Below are 26,194 nucleotides of genomic sequence, written 5' to 3'. Positions count from 1 at the left end.
CTCACGCGTATCCAAACGGAGCTGCGCGCGCCCGTCTTCCTGGTTCATTTGTCCTCTACAAAAGTTTGCCAGACTCGTGTAGTTTTTTGACTGTGAAGCGGCAAACCCTCTGTTTGCTCTTCTGATTCCTTTAGGCAGAGAAAGTCTGACACACGTCCTTGTTGTAAGCACACACAGAGATCGTTTCATTTGATGTTGAGTGCGATTTATTACACGAAACTCCGGTTGACTTTCCAATAAAAAACATAAAAGGCTCAAAAAAATGCCCTTGATTTGCGGCCAAAACAGGGTTCTTAATATATACAAAAAACAATACTTTTCTATGTGAAATAATATGTTAAACGCTCGAGAGCTCGCTGTCAAAAAACTGTAGGCTCTCTGCCTTGCCAACCTGAATGACAGGCATACTCCTTCCTTAAATGAGGTAGCACCCCTCACTCCCCAGGTGACACCAATATGGCAATCACCACCAAGTGCCTCAATAAACATATGAATGAACATTAGATTAACATCTCACACACTTACTAATTCATAAATCATAATTTGCCATAAACTAAAAATGTATTTACTTAAAATATATTAAACACAAAAATCTTTAAATGGCTCCAACACCTCTGCTATCTTTATAGGATCAAGATTCCCCAGGAGGGGGGTTTGACCAAAGTCAGTCCTTCCAGGGCATGATGTCTGATGTCCACATGTGGGACTCTGTCCTCCCTTCCTGTGAGATCAGGAACTACATGGATGATTGCAACTTCATGCCAGGGAATGTCCTCAACTGGAGTGAACTGAAGTACCAGATCACAGGCGCAGTAGTGGTGGGAAATAAAGAACCGCCCACCTGCCGAACAAGTTGTTCAGCTTCTAAAACTATGTCTTAAAAATTCAAAAATCACTAGGTGCTTTTATTTCCAATGACAAGTAGAAGTTTCCAGTGTCATCGTATGTGAAATCTCTGTTCATTAAAGGGTGTAAGCACAGTGAAAGCTGTAGGTTTTGTGTCATTTTATGTCCACAACAAAGGATTTAATCGTGTCAACATGTCTTTAATATTTCTTTTGTGTGTGATATTTTCATGTATCCCTCTGGTCCCTGTTTCATAATCCTAGCGCTATCTTTAAAAAATATTATGAATATTACTTTTCACACACAAACAAAAGTTCTGGAATATCTTAAAGCAGGGGTGTCAAACATACGGCCCGCGGGCCAGAGATGATTTGATCAGGCCCGCGACCTGTAGAGCATAAATTTCTGAGTATGTCAAAAAAAAAGTAAGTCTCTAGCCCATTCCTGTGAGGAGTTATGAATTTTTAAAGAAATAACCGAAATGCTCACTCCTGCCGCTAGGGGGCAGCCTAAATAAAAAAAGCACATTTTAGCAACGTGGGAAATGGTAAATGGCAATCCTGCTTCACCGCTATTAATGTTTCCTCCAGTGCTTTATGGCAAAGTAAAAACCAAAAAAAAAAAACATTTTTATTTTTAGTACATTTTATTTTATTACTTTTTAATAAAAATAAAACTATTTTTATTTCTAGTGCTGAACAATTAATGTACTAGCAAGCGCGGTGTCTGCGGCTCTGTGTGCGCAAAACGAGCAGGAGCATGCTAGTGTAGGCCTACAAGATTTATTTCCTAATTTTCAATGCTGCTTTATTTTTATGTTTTAAATTGGGAAAAACGAATTCCAAAACAACCAATAACCTCTGTATTTAAAAATAAATCAAAACAGTAGAAGTTGCACTTTTATTTAATTGTATTTTGTACAGTCTGCATGTTTGCACAAAATGTGTCCCTGTACATATAGCAAACCAAATTGGACAACTGTAAGGTCAGTGCCTGTTGTTTTTGTGTATTCAAATAAACAGTTGTTTATTTCATTAGTGCACATTGGCATCTTTGAGCAAAATACCCCCAACATTTTTGCTGCGGCGCTGCGCGCCGCACTTCCTATTCCCATGGCCAGCAGCAACCTTTACTAAGACATTTCCTGGGGGGTACAGAGATCCCTTGTGATCCCTGATAATGTAGGTTACAAATGTAGGCTGAGTGATAAAGCATATTACTGAAAAACAAAGTTAGGGATTTGGAGTTATTTTGCCATTATTTTACTGGTCCGGCCCACTTGAGATCAGAGAGGCTGTATGTGGCCCTCCAACCAAAATGAGTTTGACACCCCTGTCTTAAAGGGAGAGGACAGATACAGTAATACCTTAAACGACGACAACACACACATGAAAATGCTGTTCTCTGCAAGCCATAATAAGAAGATTGACACCAATATTTAAATTCTTAGATTCAGATGAGGTGTGAATAAGAAGCAAAGGTGGAAAAATTGTCAAATGTAGGCCCACATCTTTTATTTTCTACTTAAATCTTCACTGTGATTAGTAATCACAATTGTCTCGGTACTGTATCTTGTTTGAATCATAGCTCTCTCTTCCAACTTCATGTCATGCAGTTTACGCTCTCTGGGCTTTCTTTCCACCTCTGTCCCCAGAACCTGAACTGAGTTTGGAAAGAAGGCTTTCATGTACTCTGCTCCCTGGAACACTATTCAAAAAACACTCAAATTGCAGGAACTCATCACTATGAACGATTTTAAAACTCGACTTGCATGTTTTTTTTAATGGCAAATTTTGGGGTGTGTCAATGTTTCACTGAATAGTATTTTATCATTGCCTCAAAATTGTTGTTGTTCTTCACCCACTGGAATGTATTTGTCTCTCTTTTCTCATGTCTGTACTTTCTTCTTATGTTTGTCTTATATTTCATGCATTCTAGCTGCTGCCATTTTGGCCAGGCCTTGCTCGGAAAAGAGGTCATTTGACCTCAAGCAATTTTGCCTGGTAAAATAAAGGCTAAATAATGTCCAATTCCACCTGTCACACTTCCTTCAGATATTGCATTTTCTGATCATGGAATTCTCAGGCTAACTTTCATGCAACGTCATCTTTTTTGTCCTTTGTTGAAAGGTTGTGGCAAGTGTCAAGTAATCTGAATCCCTAACTGCCCCACACCACCTGGTACAAAGCCATAATAATGCTACGTTATCAGTCTGCCTCTCAAGGCCTAGGAAAAGGCTCTGAGAAAATACCAGCACTTAAGGGAATCATATAATCATGCAATGTGAAGCACAAAGAGTATTATAACCATGTAACCTTATGCAAGCTAAAAGCAAGAGATTAAAAATGTAATGAATTATCATGTTGCCATGTAATGGTTGATTGAAGTATTATTGATGGAAGTATTGATTATTGTGTTGATTTAAGAAACAGTAGAGGTGTTAGAATGTATTAAAAGAGTGTATAAGAATTGAATAGACACACACACACACACACACACACACACACACACACACACACACACAGGGATATGTCTGGACCTATCAAATCCTACAAAATAGACACACACACGCACACACACACACACAGGGATATGTCTGGACCAATCAGAGCCTACAAAATAGAGAAAGTTGATAAGGGATATGTCTGGACCTATCAGAATCTACAAAATAGAGGTGACAAAGAGTTAGAAAAAACTGAGGGCTGTACTGCCCAATGTTGTGTATAAAAAGGCATGGGCCGTGTCTGAACTGCCATACTAGCGTCCTACATCCTACATACTCATGCATACTCTCTACTCAAAGATCGATTGTGTATGCGAGCTGCGTCTAAACGTTCTCAGTTGAAGTATACTCAAGCAATGAAGAATTTCTTCTTCTTCTTATAAGATTCAGGCAGTTTAGACACTGTTAAGCTTATAACCGCCCTCTACAGGTTAGATATTGAACTAGATTTTTACAGTCCTGTGTTCATCATCTGTGTTTTAGACCTCTTGTTTTATAATAATGATGTTTTGAGGCGGAGGATCCCTCCGACGCTCTCTGTCCGGCTCATCAGCACTCAGCTGTCTGTGAGTTGAGCTGGACGAGCCGCGGTGTGTGGAACAGCGATCTGTTCTAATCTCTCTCCACTATCAGACTCACAACACTCATTTCACTTAGTGACTCTAATGTTGTTAGGTATTTATCTTCATCTCTTATCTATTGTAAGAGTTTATGAATGACTGCACGTACAGTTGTCAGATCGCGGAACCCCAAACAATGTTGTTGCCTAGCAACTTGCTCGAAAATATTTCATTTTCCTGGGCGGGTAGAATTGACCCAATGCATTATGGGGCGGTTGAGTAGGAAAAGTATACAATCGATTCATACCCAAAATCTTCCCGGAAGTTAGTACTCATCCGGGAATTTCTCACATACCCAAACTCGCATACCCAACCGTCACATACTCAAATTGAAGTCAAAATGAGTATGAGTAGGACGTTAGTATGGCAGTTCAGACACGGCCTTGATTTTGCGGAGAAAAGTTTGTTAAGCCTCGTCGGACCTCGCGGACGGAAGTAAGCTGGACCTCGGATCGACCACCCCAGGAGAAGCAAGCTATGGACCGAAGAAAAAGACTTAGTCTCTGGAACGAGACAGAGAAAACAGAGCGGCAACAACATCGCAAGACTTAGAGAAAACTCAACTTCCTTAAATCAGCTGAATCATCGAGGACCGACTGCAAGAGCGCTTAACCACTTCCCCAAAGCTGAAAAGGACATTTCGAGAGAACTCTTTGTTTCAACGCTCACACTGTTGACTGGTGAATCAAGACCGGACGGCTGGAAGGATCGGAAGGCTGAGTCTGGCGAGACTCCCCCTCTCCTCTCCTCACAGGAGAACTTTCTGAGACTTTGTACAAAGTTCGGGAGGATCTCCGCGCAGTTCCCTGACAACGGTGAAGGCGAGGTTGCTAGGCCAAGTGACTTCCCCTCTGCCTCTCCACTTCGAAACGGACATCATTATTCCCTGATTCAGCTCTTATACATTGAAGGATAGAGACTAGACGATAGAGTAGGATGTTTTAGGAGAATAAACCAATCAATGTAAGTAATCATTTTTGAATCTGAATTGAGCTGTATGCCTGCCTTTAAGCATCATTTAATCTTACATTTAAGATTTCATTGTGGACATTTGATCATTTACCTTCTTAGAGGTTGTAATGTACTAGGTAAAGTGTGTTCTTACATCTACAAATGGTTCTCATAGGTTACTTCTAGACCTTTAAACTAAACATACCCTCATGGCCTGCTGTCCTGGCCATTAAAACCCTATCCTAGCGACCATACCAAGAGCCTGGATCATTTAGAGGAGAGCTGCCGTTAACTGAGGCGACTGGTCTGGTAGTAGGACCCGTGGGCTATTCGGTCCTGCTGCTGGGCCAGTGTAAGCAGGGTAGACCTCAGGACGAAGGCAGTTAGAAAAAGCTAGGCGTGTCTCCTCGCCACCAGCTTAATTATTCCTAGTTATTCTTGAACGGGTAATACCCTCAGGTTGATAGGAATCGGACCCTTTAAACAGAGAGCTGGTACCGGAACCTCCTGTACAGGGGTAAATACCATCCAAAGCTCCGGGATCAAACACAAGATCTTCTTTAAAGCGAGATTTGGGTTTTCCACAGAGTATATCAGTGCAGATATCATTAAATATAATGTCAAAATTATAAATGAGAAAGTTCTGAAATACCGATATAATAATGATAAGATAACCTGAATTGGTGTATTGTTCTCTTAGTAACATTTTCATTAATTGAATTTGTTGCAAATTGCGGCCCAACTATTTATTTGCTCAGTCCCAGCAGTATGGCTTTTAGATTCAATAACCGGATGGTTTCAAACTATTATTTTTTAAGAGATTTTTTTCAAATTCATTAACGTTTATTGACGGAACTTTTTTAGCCTCTGCCATTGTTTTTTCTCACAAGCAATGGTGTTTCTGCTCCACTTCGGGTTTTTATGATCACCGTTGGACGAGCAGCATGTGCTCATGGCCAGGTGTTTACAATCAGGCTTAATTACAATCAGACTTAATCTAGGCCCTGTCTGTGAAACCGGCCTGATAAGTAACACAGTGGTCTTTTTTGTCTTTGTGTTAAGATGGAGTTTGGGTTGCTGTTGCTGATGCTGACAGCATGTGCTGCTGCTCCCCAAGGTAAAAAAAAAATCCTAATTTAATAGAAGGTATATGAAAAAAGGAAATGTATATGCTAGTAGTTTAATGTCATTTACCTTTGAATGTTCTTTTTTTCTTAACACCTTTCAGGCAATAGCCTTTTGGCCATGAGAACATGTGTTTTCCTTATTTATCAAAATGAAACACAAGGTTTTGCAATATACTAATATGACATTTTATGGCAAAATATGTTAATATCTTTACCTAAATTATCAATGCAATTCTTTTGAACTTGTCATAATGATTTTAATTGAATTTATTTTTCACATTGTTCGAATCTGGGCATTTGCTGGGCCTTACACAACCAGAACACTGGTCTTATCGGTCCACTTTCAAATAATTACTTTATTTCTCTATTGTAATGTGGAGGGAAAGTATCAACATAATGAACTTGTGCCAAACAAACACACACACAGAGTACATTTTTTTTTTTGAAAGTGGTAACAACAAATTATGATTAATAACAATGTATAAGTAAAATTTCAGTTTCACTTAAGCAAAACCATAGAATAAATCTATGCAAAAAAACTAATATATTTAAAAACTTTTTTTCAGATCTTTCAGGTAAAATGTTCACCTTCAAAAAGGAAACCGACACAGATCATGTGAAGCTCACTGCATCGAGACAGGACTTTGGTCCTTTTACTGTCTGTCACAGGTAGCACTGATTCTGCAAACTCCATGATTCATAAAAACCCCAATGTATATCTGATTTTAAGAGTGATAATGTCTTTGTAATACCTGCAGGTCCTTTACAGCTCTCAAAAGAGAACACCCGTTTTTCTCTATGGCTACATCCTCTCATCACAATGCCTTCCTGGTCTATTGGAACCCATCAAATGGGGGGATGGAAGGTTATATCAGGTCTAATGGTAGTCCAACTGTTAAATTTGGAAATATGGACTACAAGCCAAACATGTGGCACTCTATTTGTACCACGTGGGACTCTAAATCTGGACTGATGCAGCTGTGGTTGGATGGGCAACCTTCCATGAGGCTATCCGCCGGCACTGGAACAATCAGTGGACCCGTAACAATTGTCTTAGGACAGGTACAGTTGTGTCACAAAGCACCATAGTTAATTGTCTTCATTCAAATGCTGTATATGCATATAAAGTTTGGTTTACATTTTATTTATTTCTCAGGTGTAAAGCTCAGAGTAGTTTTAATTTCCTGTGTCTCAAACCTCTGCTATCTTTATAGGATCAAGATTCCCCAGGAGGGGGGTTTGACCAAAGTCAGTCCTTCCAGGGCATGATGTCTGATGTCCACATGTGGGACTCTGTCCTCCCTTCCTGTGAGATCAGGAACTACATGGATGATTGCAACTTCATGCCAGGGAATGTCCTCAACTGGAGTGAACTGAAGTACCAGATCACAGGCGCAGTAGTGGTGGGAAATAAAGAACCGCCCACCTGCCGAACAAGTTGTTCAGCTTCTAAAACTATGTCTTAAAAATTCAAAAATCACTAGGTGCTTTTATTTCCAATGACAAGTAGAAGTTTCCAGTGTCATCGTATGTGAAATCTCTGTTCATTAAAGGGTGTAAGCACAGTGAAAGCTGTAGGTTTTGTGTCATTTTATGTCCACAACAAAGGATTTAATCGTGTCAACATGTCTTTAATATTTCTTTTGTGTGTGATATTTTCATGTATCCCTCTGGTCCCTGTTTCATAATCCTAGCGCTATCTTTAAAAAATATTATGAATATTACTTTTCACACACAAACAAAAGTTCTGGAATATCTTAAAGCAGGGGTGTCAAACATACGGCCCGCGGGCCGGAGATGATTTGATCAGGCCCGCGACCTGTAGAGCATAAATTTCTGAGTATGTCAAAAAAAAAGTAAGTCTCTAGCCCATTCCTGTGAGGAGTTATGAATTTTTAAAGAAATAACCGAAATGCTCACTCCTGCCGCTAGGGGGCAGCCTAAATAAAAAAAGCACATTTTAGCAACGTGGGAAATGGTAAATGGCAATCCTGCTTCACCGCTATTAATGTTTCCTCCAGTGCTTTATGGCAAAGTAAAAACCAAAAAAAAAAAACATTTTTATTTTTAGTACATTTTATTTTATTACTTTTTAATAAAAATAAAACTATTTTTATTTCTAGTGCTGAACAATTAATGTACTAGCAAGCGCGGTGTCTGCGGCTCTGTGTGCGCAAAACGAGCAGGAGCATGCTAGTGTAGGCCTACAAGATTTATTTCCTAATTTTCAATGCTGCTTTATTTTTATGTTTTAAATTGGGAAAAACGAATTCCAAAACAACCAATAACCTCTGTATTTAAAAATAAATCAAAACAGTAGAAGTTGCACTTTTATTTAATTGTATTTTGTACAGTCTGCATGTTTGCACAAAATGTGTCCCTGTACATATAGCAAACCAAATTGGACAACTGTAAGGTCAGTGCCTGTTGTTTTTGTGTATTCAAATAAACAGTTGTTTATTTCATTAGTGCACATTGGCATCTTTGAGCAAAATACCCCCAACATTTTTGCTGCGGCGCTGCGCGCCGCACTTCCTATTCCCATGGCCAGCAGCAACCTTTACTAAGACATTTCCTGGGGGGTACAGAGATCCCTTGTGATCCCTGATAATGTAGGTTACAAATGTAGGCTGAGTGATAAAGCATATTACTGAAAAACAAAGTTAGGGATTTGGAGTTATTTTGCCATTATTTTACTGGTCCGGCCCACTTGAGATCAGAGAGGCTGTATGTGGCCCTCCAACCAAAATGAGTTTGACACCCCTGTCTTAAAGGGAGAGGACAGATACAGTAATACCTTAAACGACGACAACACACACATGAAAATGCTGTTCTCTGCAAGCCATAATAAGAAGATTGACACCAATATTTAAATTCTTAGATTCAGATGAGGTGTGAATAAGAAGCAAAGGTGGAAAAATTGTCAAATGTAGGCCCACATCTTTTATTTTCTACTTAAATCTTCACTGTGATTAGTAATCACAATTGTCTCGGTACTGTATCTTGTTTGAATCATAGCTCTCTCTTCCAACTTCATGTCATGCAGTTTACGCTCTCTGGGCTTTCTTTCCACCTCTGTCCCCAGAACCTGAACTGAGTTTGGAAAGAAGGCTTTCATGTACTCTGCTCCCTGGAACACTATTCAAAAAACACTCAAATTGCAGGAACTCATCACTATGAACGATTTTAAAACTCGACTTGCATGTTTTTTTTAATGGCAAATTTTGGGGTGTGTCAATGTTTCACTGAATAGTATTTTATCATTGCCTCAAAATTGTTGTTGTTCTTCACCCACTGGAATGTATTTGTCTCTCTTTTCTCATGTCTGTACTTTCTTCTTATGTTTGTCTTATATTTCATGCATTCTAGCTGCTGCCATTTTGGCCAGGCCTTGCTCGGAAAAGAGGTCATTTGACCTCAAGCAATTTTGCCTGGTAAAATAAAGGCTAAATAATGTCCAATTCCACCTGTCACACTTCCTTCAGATATTGCATTTTCTGATCATGGAATTCTCAGGCTAACTTTCATGCAACGTCATCTTTTTTGTCCTTTGTTGAAAGGTTGTGGCAAGTGTCAAGTAATCTGAATCCCTAACTGCCCCACACCACCTGGTACAAAGCCATAATAATGCTACGTTATCAGTCTGCCTCTCAAGGCCTAGGAAAAGGCTCTGAGAAAATACCAGCTCTTAAGGGAATCATATAATCATGCAATGTGAAGCACAAAGAGTATTATAACCATGTAACCTTATGCAAGCTAAAAGCAAGAGATTAAAAATGTAATGAATTATCATGTTGCCATGTAATGGTTGATTGAAGTATTATTGATGGAAGTATTGATTATTGTGTTGATTTAAGAAACAGTAGAGGTGTTAGAATGTATTAAAAGAGTGTATAAGAATTGAATAGACACACACACACACACACACACACACAGGGATATGTCTGGACCTATCAAATCCTACAAAATAGACACACGCACGCACACACACACACACAGGGATATGTCTGGACCAATCAGAGCCTACAAAATAGAGAAAGTTGATAAGGGATATGTCTGGACCTATCAGAATCTACAAAATAGAGGTGACAAAGAGTTAGAAAAAACTGAGGGCTGTACTGCCCAATGTTGTGTATAAAAAGGCATGATTTTGCGGAGAAAAGTTTGTTAAGCCTCGTCGGACCTCGCGGACGGAAGTAAGCTGGACCTCGGATCGACCACCCCAGGAGAAGCAAGCTATGGACCGAAGAAAAAGACTTAGTCTCTGGAACGAGACAGAGAAAACAGAGCGGCAACAACATCGCAAGACTTAGAGAAAACTCAACTTCCTTAAATCAGCTGAATCATCGAGGACCGACTGCAAGAGCGCTTAACCACTTCCCCAAAGTTGAAAAGGACATTTCGAGAGAACTCTTCGTTTCAACGCTCACACTGTTGACTGGTGAATCAAGACCGGACGGCTGGAAGGATCGGAAGGCTGAGTCTGGCGAGACTCCCCCTCTCCTCTCCTCACAGGAGAACTTTCTGAGACTTTGTACAAAGTTCGGGAGGATCTCCGCGCAGTTCCCTGACAACGGTGAAGGCGAGGTTGCTAGGCCAAGTGACTTCCCCTCTGCCTCTCCACTTCGAAACGGACATCATTATTCCCTGATTCAGCTCTTATACATTGAAGGATAGAGACTAGACGATAGAGTAGGATGTTTTAGGAGAATAAACCAATCAATGTAAGTAATCATTTTTGAATCTGAATTGAGCTGTATGCCTGCCTTTAATAGCAATAAAAAGCATCATTTAATCTTACATTTAAGATTTCATTGTGGACATTTGATCATTTACCTTCTTAGAGGTTGTAATGTACTAGGTAAAGTGTGTTCTTACATCTACAAATGGTTCTCATAGGTTACTTCTAGACCTTTAAACTAAACATACCCTCATGGCCTGCTGTCCTGGCCATTAAAACCCTATCCTAGCGACCATACCAAGAGCCTGGATCATTTAGAGGAGAGCTGCCGTTAACTGAGGCGACTGGTCTGGTAGTAGGACCCGTGGGCTATTCGGTCCTGCTGCTGGGCCAGTGTAAGCAGGGTAGACCTCAGGACGAAGGCAGTTAGAAAAAGCTAGGCGTGTCTCCTCGCCACCAGCTTAATTATTCCTAGTTATTCTTGAACGGGTAATACCCTCAGGTTGATAGGAATCGGACCCTTTAAACAGAGAGCTGGTACCGGAACCTCCTGTACAGGGGTAAATACCATCCAAAGCTCCGGGATCAAACACAAGCTCTTCTTTAAAGCGAGATTTGGGTTTTCCACAGAGTATATCAGTGCAGATATCATTAAATATAATGTCAAAATTATAAATGAGAAAGTTCTGAAATACCGATATAATAATGATAAGATAACCTGAATTGGTGTATTGTTCTCTTAGTAACATTTTCATTAATTGAATTTGTTGCAAATTGCGGCCCAACTATTTATTTGCTCAGTCCCAGCAGTATGGCTTTTAGATTCAATAACCGGATGGTTTCAAACTATTATTTTTTAAGAGATTTTTTTCAAATTCATTAACGTTTATTGACGGAACTTTTTTAGCCTCTGCCATTGTTTTTTCTCACAAGCAATGGTGTTTCTGCTCCACTTCGGGTTTTTATGATCACCGTTGGACGAGCAGCATGTGCTCATGGCCAGGTGTTTACAATCAGGCTTAATTACAATCAGACTTAATCTAGGCCCTGTCTGTGAAACCGGCCTGATAAGTAACACAGTGGTCTTTTTTGTCTTTGTGTTAAGATGGAGTTTGGGTTGCTGTTGCTGATGCTGACAGCATGTGCTGCTGCTCCCCAAGGTAAAAAAAAAATCCTAATTTAATAGAAGGTATATGAAAAAAGGAAATGTATATGCTAGTAGTTTAATGTCATTTACCTTTGAATGTTCTTTTTTTCTTAACACCTTTCAGGCAATAGCCTTTTGGCCATGAGAACATGTGTTTTCCTTATTTATCAAAATGAAACACAAGGTTTTGCAATATACTAATATGACATTTTATGGCAAAATATGTTAATATCTTTACCTAAATTATCAATGCAATTCTTTTGAACTTGTCATAATGATTTTAATTGAATTTATTTTTCACATTGTTCGAATCTGGGCATTTGCTGGGCCTTACACAACCAGAACACTGGTCTTATCGGTCCACTTTCAAATAATTACTTTATTTCTCTATTGTAATGTGGAGGGAAAGTATCAACATAATGAACTTGTGCCAAACAAACACACACACAGAGTAAATTTTTTTTTTTTAAAGTGGTAACAACAAATTATGATTAATAACAATGTATAAGTAAAATTTCAGTTTCACTTAAGCAAAACCATAGAATAAATCTATGCAAAAAAACTAATATATTTAAAAACTTTTTTTCAGATCTTTCAGGTAAAATGTTCACCTTCAAAAAGGAAACCGACACAGATCATGTGAAGCTCACTGCATCGAGACAGGACTTTGGTCCTTTTACTGTCTGTCACAGGTAGCACTGATTCTGCAAACTCCATGATTCATAAAAACCCCAATGTATATCTGATTTTAAGAGTGATAATGTCTTTGTAATACCTGCAGGTCCTTTACAGCTCTCAAAAGAGAACACCCGTTTTTCTCTATGGCTACATCCTCTCATCACAATGCCTTCCTGGTCTATTGGAACCCATCAAATGGGGGGATGGAAGGTTATATCAGGTCTAATGGTAGTCCAACTGTTAAATTTGGAAATATGGACTACAAGCCAAACATGTGGCACTCTATTTGTACCACGTGGGACTCTAAATCTGGACTGATGCAGCTGTGGTTGGATGGGCAACCTTCCATGAGGCTATCCGCCGGCACTGGAACAATCAGTGGACCCGTAACAATTGTCTTAGGACAGGTACAGTTGTGTCACAAAGCACCATAGTTAATTGTCTTCATTCAAATGCTGTATATGCATATAAAGTTTGGTTTACATTTTATTTATTTCTCAGGTGTAAAGCTCAGAGTAGTTTTAATTTCCTGTGTCTCAAACCTCTGCTATCTTTATAGGATCAAGATTCCCCAGGAGGGGGGTTTGACCAAAGTCAGTCCTTCCAGGGCATGATGTCTGATGTCCACATGTGGGACTCTGTCCTCCCTTCCTGTGAGATCAGGAACTACATGGATGATTGCAACTTCATGCCAGGGAATGTCCTCAACTGGAGTGAACTGAAGTACCAGATCACAGGCGCAGTAGTGGTGGGAAATAAAGAACCGCCCACCTGCCGAACAAGTTGTTCAGCTTCTAAAACTATGTCTTAAAAATTCAAAAATCACTAGGTGCTTTTATTTCCAATGACAAGTAGAAGTTTCCAGTGTCATCGTATGTGAAATCTCTGTTCATTAAAGGGTGTAAGCACAGTGAAAGCTGTAGGTTTTGTGTCATTTTATGTCCACAACAAAGGATTTAATCGTGTCAACACGTCTTTAATATTTATTTTGTGTGTGATATTTTCATGTATCCCTCTGGTCCCTGTTTCATAATCCTAGCGCTATCTTTAAAAAATATTATGAATATTACTTTTCACACACAAACAAAAGTTCTGGAATATCTTAAAGGGAGAGGACAGATACAGTAATACCTTAAACGACGACAACACACACATGAAAATGCTGTTCTCTGCAAGCCATAATAAGAAGATTGACACCAATATTTAAATTCTTAGATTCAGATGAGGTGTGAATAAGAAGCAAAGGTGGAAAAATTGTCAAATGTAGGCCCACATCTTTTATTTTCTACTTAAATCTTCACTGTGATTAGTAATCACAATTGTCTCGGTACTGTATCTTGTTTGAATCATAGCTCTCTCTTCCAACTTCATGTCATGCAGTTTACGCTCTCTGGACTTTCTTTCCACCTCTGTCCCCAGAACCTGAACTGAGTTTGGAAAGAAGGCTTTCATGTACTCTGCTCCCTGGAACACTATTCAAAAAACACTCAAATTGCAGGAACTCATCACTATGAACGATTTTAAAACTCGACTTGCATGTTTTTTTTAATGGCAAATTTTGGGGTGTGTCAATGTTTCACTGAATAGTATTTTATCATTGCCTCAAAATTGTTGTTCTTCACCCACTGGAATGTATTTGTCTCTCTTTTCTCATGTCTGTACTTTCTTCTTATGTTTGTCTTATATTTCATGCATTCTAGCTGCTGCCATTTTGGCCAGGCCTTGCTCGGAAAAGAGGTCATTTGACCTCAAGCAATTTTGCCTGGTAAAATAAAGGCTAAATAATGTCCAATTCCACCTGTCACACTTCCTTCAGATATTGCATTTTCTGATCATGGAATTCTCAGGCTAACTTTCATGCAACGTCATCTTTTTTGTCCTTTGTTGAAAGGTTGTGGCAAGTGTCAAGTAATCTGAATCCCTAACTGCCCCACACCACCTGGTACAAAGCCATAATAATGCTACGTTATCAGTCTGCCTCTCAAGGCCTAGGAAAAGGCTCTGAGAAAATACCAGCACTTAAGGGAATCATATAATCATGCAATGTGAAGCACAAAGAGTATTATAACCATGTAACCTTATGCAAGCTAAAAGCAAGAGATTAAAAATGTAATGAATTATCATGTTGCCATGTAATGGTTGATAGAAGTATTATTGATGGAAGTATTGATTATTGTGTTGATTTAAGAAACAGTAGAGGTGTTAGAATGTATTAAGAGTGTATAAGAATTGAATAGACACACACACACACACACACACAGGGATATGTCTGGACCTATCAAATCCTACAAAATAGACACACACACGCGCACACACACACACACAGGGATATGTCTGGACCAATCAGAGCCTACAAAATAGAGAAAGTTGATAAGGGATATGTCTGGACCTATCAGAATCTACAAAATAGAGGTGACAAAGAGTTAGAAAAAACTGAGGGCTGTACTGCCCAATGTTGTGTATAAAAAGGCATGATTTTGCGGAGAAAAGTTTGTTAAGCCTCGTCGGACCTCGCGGACGGAAGTAAGCTGGACCTCGGATCGACCACCCCAGGAGAAGCAAGCTACGGACCGAAGAAAAAGACTTAGTCTCTGGAACGAGACAGAGGAAACAGAGCGGCAACAACATCGCAAGACTTAGAGAAAACTCAACTTCCTTAAATCAGCTGAATCATCGAGGACCGACTGCAAGAGCGCTTAACCACTTCCCCAAAGCTGAAAAGGACATTTCGAGAGAACTCTTCGTTTCAACGCTCACACTGTTGACTGGTGAATCAAGACCGGACGGCTGGAAGGATCGGAAGGCTGAGTCTGGCGAGACTCCCCCTCTCCTCTCCTCACAGGAGAACTTTCTGAGACTTTGTACAAAGTTCGGGAGGATCTCCGCGCAGTTCCCTGACAACGGTGAAGGCGAGGTTGCTAGGCCAAGTGACTTCCCCTCTGCCTCTCCACTTCGAAACGGACATCATTATTCCCTGATTCAGCTCTTATACATTGAAGGATAGAGACTAGACGATAGAGTAGGATGTTTTAGGAGAATAAACCAATCAATGTAAGTAATCATTTTTGAATCTGAATTGAGCTGTATGCCTGCCTTTAATAGCAATAAAAAGCATCATTTAATCTTACATTTAAGATTTCATTGTGGACATTGGATCATTTACCTTCTTAGAGGTTGTAATGTACTAGGTAAAGTGTGTTCTTACATCTACAAATGGTTCTCATAGGTTACTTCTAGACCTTTAAACTAAACATACCCTCATGGCCTGCTGTCCTGGCCATTAAAACCCTATCCTAGCGACCATACCAAGAGCCTGGATCATTTAGAGGGGAGCTGCCGTTAACTGATGCGACTGGTCTGGTAGTAGGACCCGTGGGCTATTCGGTCCTGCTGCTGGGCCAGTGTAAGCAGGGTAGACCTCAGGACGAAGGCAGTTAGAAAAAGCTAGGCGTGTCTCCTCGCCACCAGCTTAATTATTCCTAGTTATTCTTGAACGGGTAATACCCTCAGGTTGATAGGAATCGGACCCTTTAAACAGAGAGCTGGTACCGGAACCTCCTGTACAGGGGTAAATACCATCCAAAGCTCCGGGATCAAACACAAGCTCTTCTTTAAAGCGAGATTTGGGTTTTCCACAGAGTATATCAGTGCAGATATCATTAAATATAATGTCAAAATTATAAATGAGAAAGTTCTGAAATACCGATATAATAATGATAAGATAACCTGAATTGGTGTATTGTTCTCTTAGTAACATTTTCATTAATTGAATTTGTTGCAAATTGCGGCCCAACTATTTATTTGCTCAGTCCCAGCAGTATGGCTTTTAGATTCAATAACCGGATGGTTTCAAACTATTATTTTTTAAGAGATTTTTTTCAAATTCATTAACGTTTATTGACGGAACTTTTTTAGCCTCTGCCATTGTTTTTTCTCACAAGCAATGGTGTTTCTGCTCCACTTCGGGTTTTTATGATCACCGTTGGACGAGCAGCATGTGCTCATGGCCAGGTGTTTACAATCAGGCTTAATTACAATCAGACTTAATCTAGGCCCTGTCTGTGAAACCGGCCTGATAAGTAACACAGTGGTCTTTTTTGTCTTTGTGTTAAGATGGAGTTTGGGTTGCTGTTGCTGATGCTGACAGCATGTGCTGCTGCTCCCCAAGGTAAAAAAAAAATCCTAATTTAATAGAAGGTATATGAAAAAAGGAAATGTATATGCTAGTAGTTTAATGTCATTTACCTTTGAATGTTCTTTTTTTCTTAACACCTTTCAGGCAATAGCCTTTTGGCCATGAGAACATGTGTTTTCCTTATTTATCAAAATGAAACACAAGGTTTTGCAATATACTAATATGACATTTTATGGCAAAATATGTTAATATCTTTACCTAAATTATCAATGCAATTCTTTTGAACTTGTCATAATGATTTTAATTGAATTTATTTTTCACATTGTTCGAATCTGGGCATTTGCTGGGCCTTACACAACCAGAACACTGGTCTTATCGGTCCACTTTCAAATAATTACTTTATTTCTCTATTGTAATGTGGAGGGAAAGTATCAACATAATGAACTTGTGCCAAACAAACACACACACAGAGTAAATTTTTTTTTTTTAAAGTGGTAACAACAAATTATGATTAATAACAATGTATAAGTAACATTTCAGTTTCACTTAAGCAAAACCATAGAATAAATCTATGCAAAAAAACTAATATATTTAAAAACTTTTTTTCAGATCTTTCAGGTAAAATGTTCACCTTCAAAAAGGAAACCGACACAGATCATGTGAAGCTCACTGCATCGAGACAGGACTTTGGTCCTTTTACTGTCTGTCACAGGTAGCACTGATTCTGCAAACTCCATGATTCATAAAAACCCCAATGTATATCTGATTTTAAGAGTGATAATGTCTTTGTAATACCTGCAGGTCCTTTACAGCTCTCAAAAGAGAACACCCGTTTTTCTCTATGGCTACATCCTCTCATCACAATGCCTTCCTGGTCTATTGGAACCCATCAAATGGGGGGATGGAAGGTTATATCAGGTCTAATGGTAGTCCAACTGTTAAATTTGGAAATATGGACTACAAGCCAAACATGTGGCACTCTATTTGTACCACGTGGGACTCTAAATCTGGACTGATGCAGCTGTGGTTGGATGGGCAACCTTCCATGAGGCTATCCGCCGGCACTGGAACAATCAGTGGACCCGTAACAATTGTCTTAGGACAGGTACAGTTGTGTCACAAAGCACCATAGTTAATTGTCTTCATCCAAATGCTGTATATGCATATAAAGTTTGGTTTACATTTTATTTATTTCTCAGGTGTAAAGCTCAGAGTAGTTTTAATTTCCTGTGTCTCAAACCTCTGCTATCTTTATAGGATCAAGATTCCCCAGGAGGGGGGTTTGACCAAAGTCAGTCCTTCCAGGGCATGATGTCTGATGTCCACATGTGGGACTCTGTCCTCCCTTCCTGTGAGATCAGGAACTACATGGATGATTGCAACTTCATGCCAGGGAATGTCCTCAACTGGAGTGAACTGAAGTACCAGATCACAGGCGCAGTAGTGGTGGGAAATAAAGAACCGCCCACCTGCCGAACAAGTTGTTCAGCTTCTAAAACTATGTCTTAAAAATTCAAAAATCACTAGGTGCTTTTATTTCCAATGACAAGTAGAAGTTTCCAGTGTCATCGTATGTGAAATCTCTGTTCATTAAAGGGTGTAAGCACAGTGAAAGCTGTAGGTTTTGTGTCATTTTATGTCCACAACAAAGGATTTAATCGTGTCAACATGTCTTTAATATTTCTTTTGTGTGTGATATTTTCATGTATCCCTCTGGTCCCTGTTTCATAATCCTAGCGCTATCTTTAAAAAATATTATGAATATTACTTTTCACACACAAACAAAAGTTCTGGAATATCTTAAAGGGAGAGGACAGATACAGTAATACCTTAAACGACGACAACACACACATGAAAATGCTGTTCTCTGCAAGCCATAATAAGAAGATTGACACCAATATTTAAATTCTTAGATTCAGATGAGGTGTGAATAAGAAGCAAAGGTGGAAAAATTGTCAAATGTAGGCCCACATCTTTTATTTTCTACTTAAATCTTCACTGTGATTAGTAATCACAATTGTCTCGGTACTGTATCTTGTTTGAATCATAGCTCTCTCTTCCAACTTCATGTCATGCAGTTTACGCTCTCTGGACTTTCTTTCCACCTCTGTCCCCAGAACCTGAACTGAGTTTGGAAAGAAGGCTTTCATGTACTCTGCTCCCTGGAACACTATTCAAAAAACACTCAAATTGCAGGAACTCATCACTATGAACGATTTTAAAACTCGACTTGCATGTTTTTTTTAATGGCAAATTTTGGGGTGTGTCAATGTTTCACTGAATAGTATTTTATCATTGCCTCAAAATTGTTGTTGTTCTTCACCCACTGGAATGTATTTGTCTCTCTTTTCTCATGTCTGTACTTTCTTCTTATGTTTGTCTTATATTTCATGCATTCTAGCTGCTGCCATTTTGGCCAGGCCTTGCTCGGAAAAGAGGTCATTTGACCTCAAGCAATTTTGCCTGGTAAAATAAAGGCTAAATGTCCAATTCCACCTGTCACACTTCCTTCAGATATTGCATTTTCTGATCATGGAATTCTCAGGCTAACTTTCATGCAACGTCATCTTTTTTGTCCTTTGTTGAAAGGTTGTGGCAAGTGTCAAGTAATCTGAATCCCTAACTGCCCCACACCACCTGGTACAAAGCCATAATAATGCTACGTTATCAGTCTGCCTCTCAAGGCCTAGGAAAAGGCTCTGAGAAAATACCAGCACTTAAGGGAATCATATAATCATGCAATGTGAAGCACAAAGAGTATTATAACCATGTAACCTTATGCAAGCTAAAAGCAAGAGATTAAAAATGTAATGAATTATCATGTTGCCATGTAATGGTTGATAGAAGTATTATTGATGGAAGTATTGATTATTGTGTTGATTTAAGAAACAGTAGAGGTGTTAGAATGTATTAAAAGAGTGTATAAGAATTGAATAGACACACACACACACACACACACACACACAGGGATATGTCTGGACCTATCAAATCCTACAAAATAGACACACACACGCACACACACACACACAGGGATATGTCTGGACCAATCAGAGCCTACAAAATAGAGAAAGTTGATAAGGGATATGTCTGGACCTATCAGAATCTACAAAATAGAGGTGACAAAGAGTTAGAAAAAACTGAGGGCTGTACTGCCCAATGTTGTGTATAAAAAGGCATGATTTTGCGGAGAAAAGTTTGTTAAGCCTCGTCGGACCTCGCGGACGGAAGTAAGCTGGACCTCGGATCGACCACCCCAGGAGAAGCAAGCTATGGACCGAAGAAAAAGACTTAGTCTCTGGAACGAGACAGAGAAAACAGAGCGGCAACAACATCGCAAGACTTAGAGAAAACTCAACTTCCTTAAATCAGCTGAATCATCGAGGACCGACTGCAAGAGCGCTTAACCACTTCCCCAAAGCTGAAAAGGACATTTCGAGAGAACTCTTTGTTTCAACGCTCACACTGTTGACTGGTGAATCAAGACCGGACGGCTGGAAGGATCGGAAGGCTGAGTCTGGCGAGACTCCCCCTCTCCTCTCCTCACAGGAGAACTTTCTGAGACTTTGTACAAAGTTCGGGAGGATCTCCGCGCAGTTCCCTGACAACGGTGAAGGCGAGGTTGCTAGGCCAAGTGACTTCCCCTCTGCCTCTCCACTTCGAAACGGACATCATTATTCCCTGATTCAGCTCTTATACATTGAAGGATAGAGACTAGACGATAGAGTAGGATGTTTTAGGAGAATAAACCAATCAATGTAAGTAATCATTTTTGAATCTGAATTGAGCTGTATGCCTGCCTTTAAGCATCATTTAATCTTACATTTAAGATTTCATTGTGGACATTTGATCATTTACCTTCTTAGAGGTTGTAATGTACTAGGTAAAGTGTGTTCTTACATCTACAAATGGTTCTCATAGGTTACTTCTAGACCTTTAAACTAAACATACCCTCATGGCCTGCTGTCCTGGCCATTAAAACCCTATCCTAGCGACCATACCAAGAGCCTGGATCATTTAGAGGAGAGCTGCCGTTAACTGAGGCGACTGGTCTGGTAGTAGGACCCGTGGGCTATTCGGTCCTGCTGCTGGGCCAGTGTAAGCAGGGTAGACCTCAGGACGAAGGCAGTTAGAAAAAGCTAGGCGTGTCTCCTCGCCACCAGCTTAATTATTCCTAGTTATTCTTGAACGGGTAATACCCTCAGGTTGATAGGAATCGGACCCTTTAAACAGAGAGCTGGTACCGGAACCTCCTGTACAGGGGTAAATACCATCCAAAGCTCCGGGATCAAACACAAGATCTTCTTTAAAGCGAGATTTGGGTTTTCCACAGAGTATATCAGTGCAGATATCATTAAATATAATGTCAAAATTATAAATGAGAAAGTTCTGAAATACCGATATAATAATGATAAGATAACCTGAATTGGTGTATTGTTCTCTTAGTAACATTTTCATTAATTGAATTTGTTGCAAATTGCGGCCCAACTATTTATTTGCTCAGTCCCAGCAGTATGGCTTTTAGATTCAATAACCGGATGGTTTCAAACTATTATTTTTTAAGAGATTTTTTTCAAATTCATTAACGTTTATTGACGGAACTTTTTTAGCCTCTGCCATTGTTTTTTCTCACAAGCAATGGTGTTTCTGCTCCACTTCGGGTTTTTATGATCACCGTTGGACGAGCAGCATGTGCTCATGGCCAGGTGTTTACAATCAGGCTTAATTACAATCAGACTTAATCTAGGCCCTGTCTGTGAAACCGGCCTGATAAGTAACACAGTGGTCTTTTTTGTCTTTGTGTTAAGATGGAGTTTGGGTTGCTGTTGCTGATGCTGACAGCATGTGCTGCTGCTCCCCAAGGTAAAAAAAAAATCCTAATTTAATAGAAGGTATATGAAAAAAGGAAATGTATATGCTAGTAGTTTAATGTCATTTACCTTTGAATGTTCTTTTTTTCTTAACACCTTTCAGGCAATAGCCTTTTGGCCATGAGAACATGTGTTTTCCTTATTTATCAAAATGAAACACAAGGTTTTGCAATATACTAATATGACATTTTATGGCAAAATATGTTAATATCTTTACCTAAATTATCAATGCAATTCTTTTGAACTTGTCATAATGATTTTAATTGAATTTATTTTTCACATTGTTCGAATCTGGGCATTTGCTGGGCCTTACACAACCAGAACACTGGTCTTATCGGTCCACTTTCAAATAATTACTTTATTTCTCTATTGTAATGTGGAGGGAAAGTATCAACATAATGAACTTGTGCCAAACAAACACACACACAGAGTAAATTTTTTTTTTTGAAAGTGGTAACAACAAATTATGATTAATAACAATGTATAAGTAAAATTTCAGTTTCACTTAAGCAAAACCATAGAATAAATCTATGCAAAAAAACTAATATATTTAAAAACTTTTTTTCAGATCTTTCAGGTAAAATGTTCACCTTCAAAAAGGAAACCGACACAGATCATGTGAAGCTCACTGCATCGAGACAGGACTTTGGTCCTTTTACTGTCTGTCACAGGTAGCACTGATTCTGCAAACTCCATGATTCATAAAAACCCCAATGTATATCTGATTTTAAGAGTGATAATGTCTTTGTAATACCTGCAGGTCCTTTACAGCTCTCAAAAGAGAACACCCGTTTTTCTCTATGGCTACATCCTCTCATCACAATGCCTTCCTGGTCTATTGGAACCCATCAAATGGGGGGATGGAAGGTTATATCAGGTCTAATGGTAGTCCAACTGTTAAATTTGGAAATATGGACTACAAGCCAAACATGTGGCACTCTATTTGTACCACGTGGGACTCTAAATCTGGACTGATGCAGCTGTGGTTGGATGGGCAACCTTCCATGAGGCTATCCGCCGGCACTGGAACAATCAGTGGACCCGTAACAATTGTCTTAGGACAGGTACAGTTGTGTCACAAAGCACCATAGTTAATTGTCTTCATTCAAATGCTGTATATGCATATAAAGTTTGGTTTACATTTTATTTATTTCTCAGGTGTAAAGCTCAGAGTAGTTTTAATTTCCTGTGTCTCAAACCTCTGCTATCTTTATAGGATCAAGATTCCCCAGGAGGGGGGTTTGACCAAAGTCAGTCCTTCCAGGGCATGATGTCTGATGTCCACATGTGGGACTCTGTCCTCCCTTCCTGTGAGATCAGGAACTACATGGATGATTGCAACTTCATGCCAGGGAATGTCCTCAACTGGAGTGAACTGAAGTACCAGATCACAGGCGCAGTAGTGGTGGGAAATAAAGAACCGCCCACCTGCCGAACAAGTTGTTCAGCTTCTAAAACTATGTCTTAAAAATTCAAAAATCACTAGGTGCTTTTATTTCCAATGACAAGTAGAAGTTTCCAGTGTCATCGTATGTGAAATCTCTGTTCATTAAAGGGTGTAAGCACAGTGAAAGCTGTAGGTTTTGTGTCATTTTATGTCCACAACAAAGGATTTAATCGTGTCAACATGTCTTTAATATTTCTTTTGTGTGTGATATTTTCATGTATCCCTCTGGTCCCTGTTTCATAATCCTAGCGCTATCTTTAAAAAATATTATGAATATTACTTTTCACACACAAACAAAAGTTCTGGAATATCTTAAAGCAGGGGTGTCAAACATACGGCCCGCGGGCCGGAGATGATTTGATCAGGCCCGCGACCTGTAGAGCATAAATTTCTGAGTATGTCAAAAAAAAAGTAAGTCTCTAGCCCATTCCTGTGAGGAGTTATGAATTTTTAAAGAAATAACCGAAATGCTCACTCCTGCCGCTAGGGGGCAGCCTAAATAAAAAAAGCACATTTTAGCAACGTGGGAAATGGTAAATGGCAATCCTGCTTCACCGCTATTAATGTTTCCTCCAGTGCTTTATGGCAAAGTAAAAACCAAAAAAAAAAAAACATTTTTATTTTTAGTACATTTTATTGTATTACTTTTTAATAAAAATAAAACAATTTTTATTTCTAGTGCTGAACAATTAATGTACTAGCAAGCGCGGTGTCTGCGGCTCTGTGTGCGCAAAACGAGCAGGAGCATGCTAGTGTAGGCCTACAAGATTTATTTCCTAATTTTCAATGCTGCTTTATTTTTATGTTTTAAATTGGGAAAAACGAATTCCAAAACAACCAATAACCTCTGTATTTAAAAATAAATCAAAACAGTAGAAGTTGCACTTTTATTTAATTGTATTTTGTACAGTCTGCATGTTTGCACAAAATGTGTCCCTGTACATATAGCAAACCAAATTGGACAACTGTAAGGTCAGTGCCTGTTGTTTTTGTGTATTCAAATAAACAGTTGTTTATTTCATTAGTGCACATTGGCATCTTTGAGCAAAATACCCCCAACATTTTTGCTGCGGCGCTACGCGCCGCACTTCCTATTCCCATGGCCAGCAGCAACCTTTACTAAGACATTTCCTGGGGGGTACAGAGATCCCTTGTGATCCCTGATAATGTAGGTTACAAATGTAGGCTGAGTGATAAAGCATATTACTGAAAAACAAAGTTAGGGATTTGGAGTTATTTTGCCATTATTTTACTGGTCCGGCCCACTTGAGATCAGAGAGGCTGTATGTGGCCCTCCAACCAAAATGAGTTTGACACCCCTGTCTTAAAGGGAGAGGACAGATACAGTAATACCTTAAACGACGACAACACACACATGAAAATGCTGTTCTCTGCAAGCCATAATAAGAAGATTGACACCAATATTTAAATTCTTAGATTCAGATGAGGTGTGAATAAGAAGCAAAGGTGGAAAAATTGTCAAATGTAGGCCCACATCTTTTATTTTCTACTTAAATCTTCACTGTGATTAGTAATCACAATTGTCTCGGTACTGTATCTTGTTTGAATCATAGCTCTCTCTTCCAACTTCATGTCATGCAGTTTACGCTCTCTGGGCTTTCTTTCCACCTCTGTCCCCAGAACCTGAACTGAGTTTGGAAAGAAGGCTTTCATGTACTCTGCTCCCTGGAACACTATTCAAAAAACACTCAAATTGCAGGAACTCATCACTATGAACGATTTTAAAACTCGACTTGCATGTTTTTTTTAATGGCAAATTTTGGGGTGTGTCAATGTTTCACTGAATAGTATTTTATCATTGCCTCAAAATTGTTGTTGTTCTTCACCCACTGGAATGTATTTGTCTCTCTTTTCTCATGTCTGTACTTTCTTCTTATGTTTGTCTTATATTTCATGCATTCTAGCTGCTGCCATTTTGGCCAGGCCTTGCTCGGAAAAGAGGTCATTTGACCTCAAGCAATTTTGCCTGGTAAAATAAAGGCTAAATAATGTCCAATTCCACCTGTCACACTTCCTTCAGATATTGCATTTTCTGATCATGGAATTCTCAGGCTAACTTTCATGCAACGTCATCTTTTTTGTCCTTTGTTGAAAGGTTGTGGCAAGTGTCAAGTAATCTGAATCCCTAACTGCCCCACACCACCTGGTACAAAGCCATAATAATGCTACATTATCAGTCTGCCTCTCAAGGCCTAGGAAAAGGCTCTGAGAAAATACCAGCTCTTAAGGGAATCATATAATCATGCAATGTGAAGCACAAAGAGTATTATAACCATGTAACCTTATGCAAGCTAAAAGCAAGAGATTAAAAATGTAATGAATTATCATGTTGCCATGTAATGGTTGATTGAAGTATTATTGATGGAAGTATTGATTATTGTGTTGATTTAAGAAACAGTAGAGGTGTTAGAATGTATTAAAAGAGTGTATAAGAATTGAATAGACACACACACACACACACACACACACACACACACACACACACAGGGATATGTCTGGACCTATCAAATCCTACAAAATAGACACACACACGCACACACACACACACAGGGATATGTCTGGACCAATCAGAGCCTACAAAATAGAGAAAGTTGATAAGGGATATGTCTGGACCTATCAGAATCTACAAAATAGAGGTGACAAAGAGTTAGAAAAAACTGAGGGCTGTACTGCCCAATGTTGTGTATAAAAAGGCATGATTTTGCGGAGAAAAGTTTGTTAAGCCTCGTCGGACCTCGCGGACGGAAGTAAGCTGGACCTCGGATCGACCACCCCAGGAGAAGCAAGCTATGGACCGAAGAAAAAGACTTAGTCTCTGGAACGAGACAGAGGAAACAGAGCGGCAACAACATCGCAAGACTTAGAGAAAACTCAACTTCCTTAAATCAGCTGAATCATCGAGGACCGACTGCAAGAGCGCTTAACCACTTCCCCAAAGTTGAAAAGGACATTTCGAGAGAACTCTTCGTTTCAACGCTCACACTGTTGACTGGTGAATCAAGACCGGACGGCTGGAAGGATCGGAAGGCTGAGTCTGGCGAGACTCCCCCTCTCCTCTCCTCACAGGAGAACTTTCTGAGACTTTGTACAAAGTTCGGGAGGATCTCCGCGCAGTTCCCTGACAACGGTGAAGGCGAGGTTGCTAGGCCAAGTGACTTCCCCTCTGCCTC

The sequence above is a fragment of the Ammodytes marinus genome, assembly GCF_949987685.1.
Source record: "Ammodytes marinus genome assembly, chromosome: 14".
Lineage (NCBI taxonomy): Eukaryota > Metazoa > Chordata > Actinopteri > Uranoscopiformes > Ammodytidae > Ammodytes > Ammodytes marinus.
Note: the sequence above shows the minus strand (reverse complement) of the source record.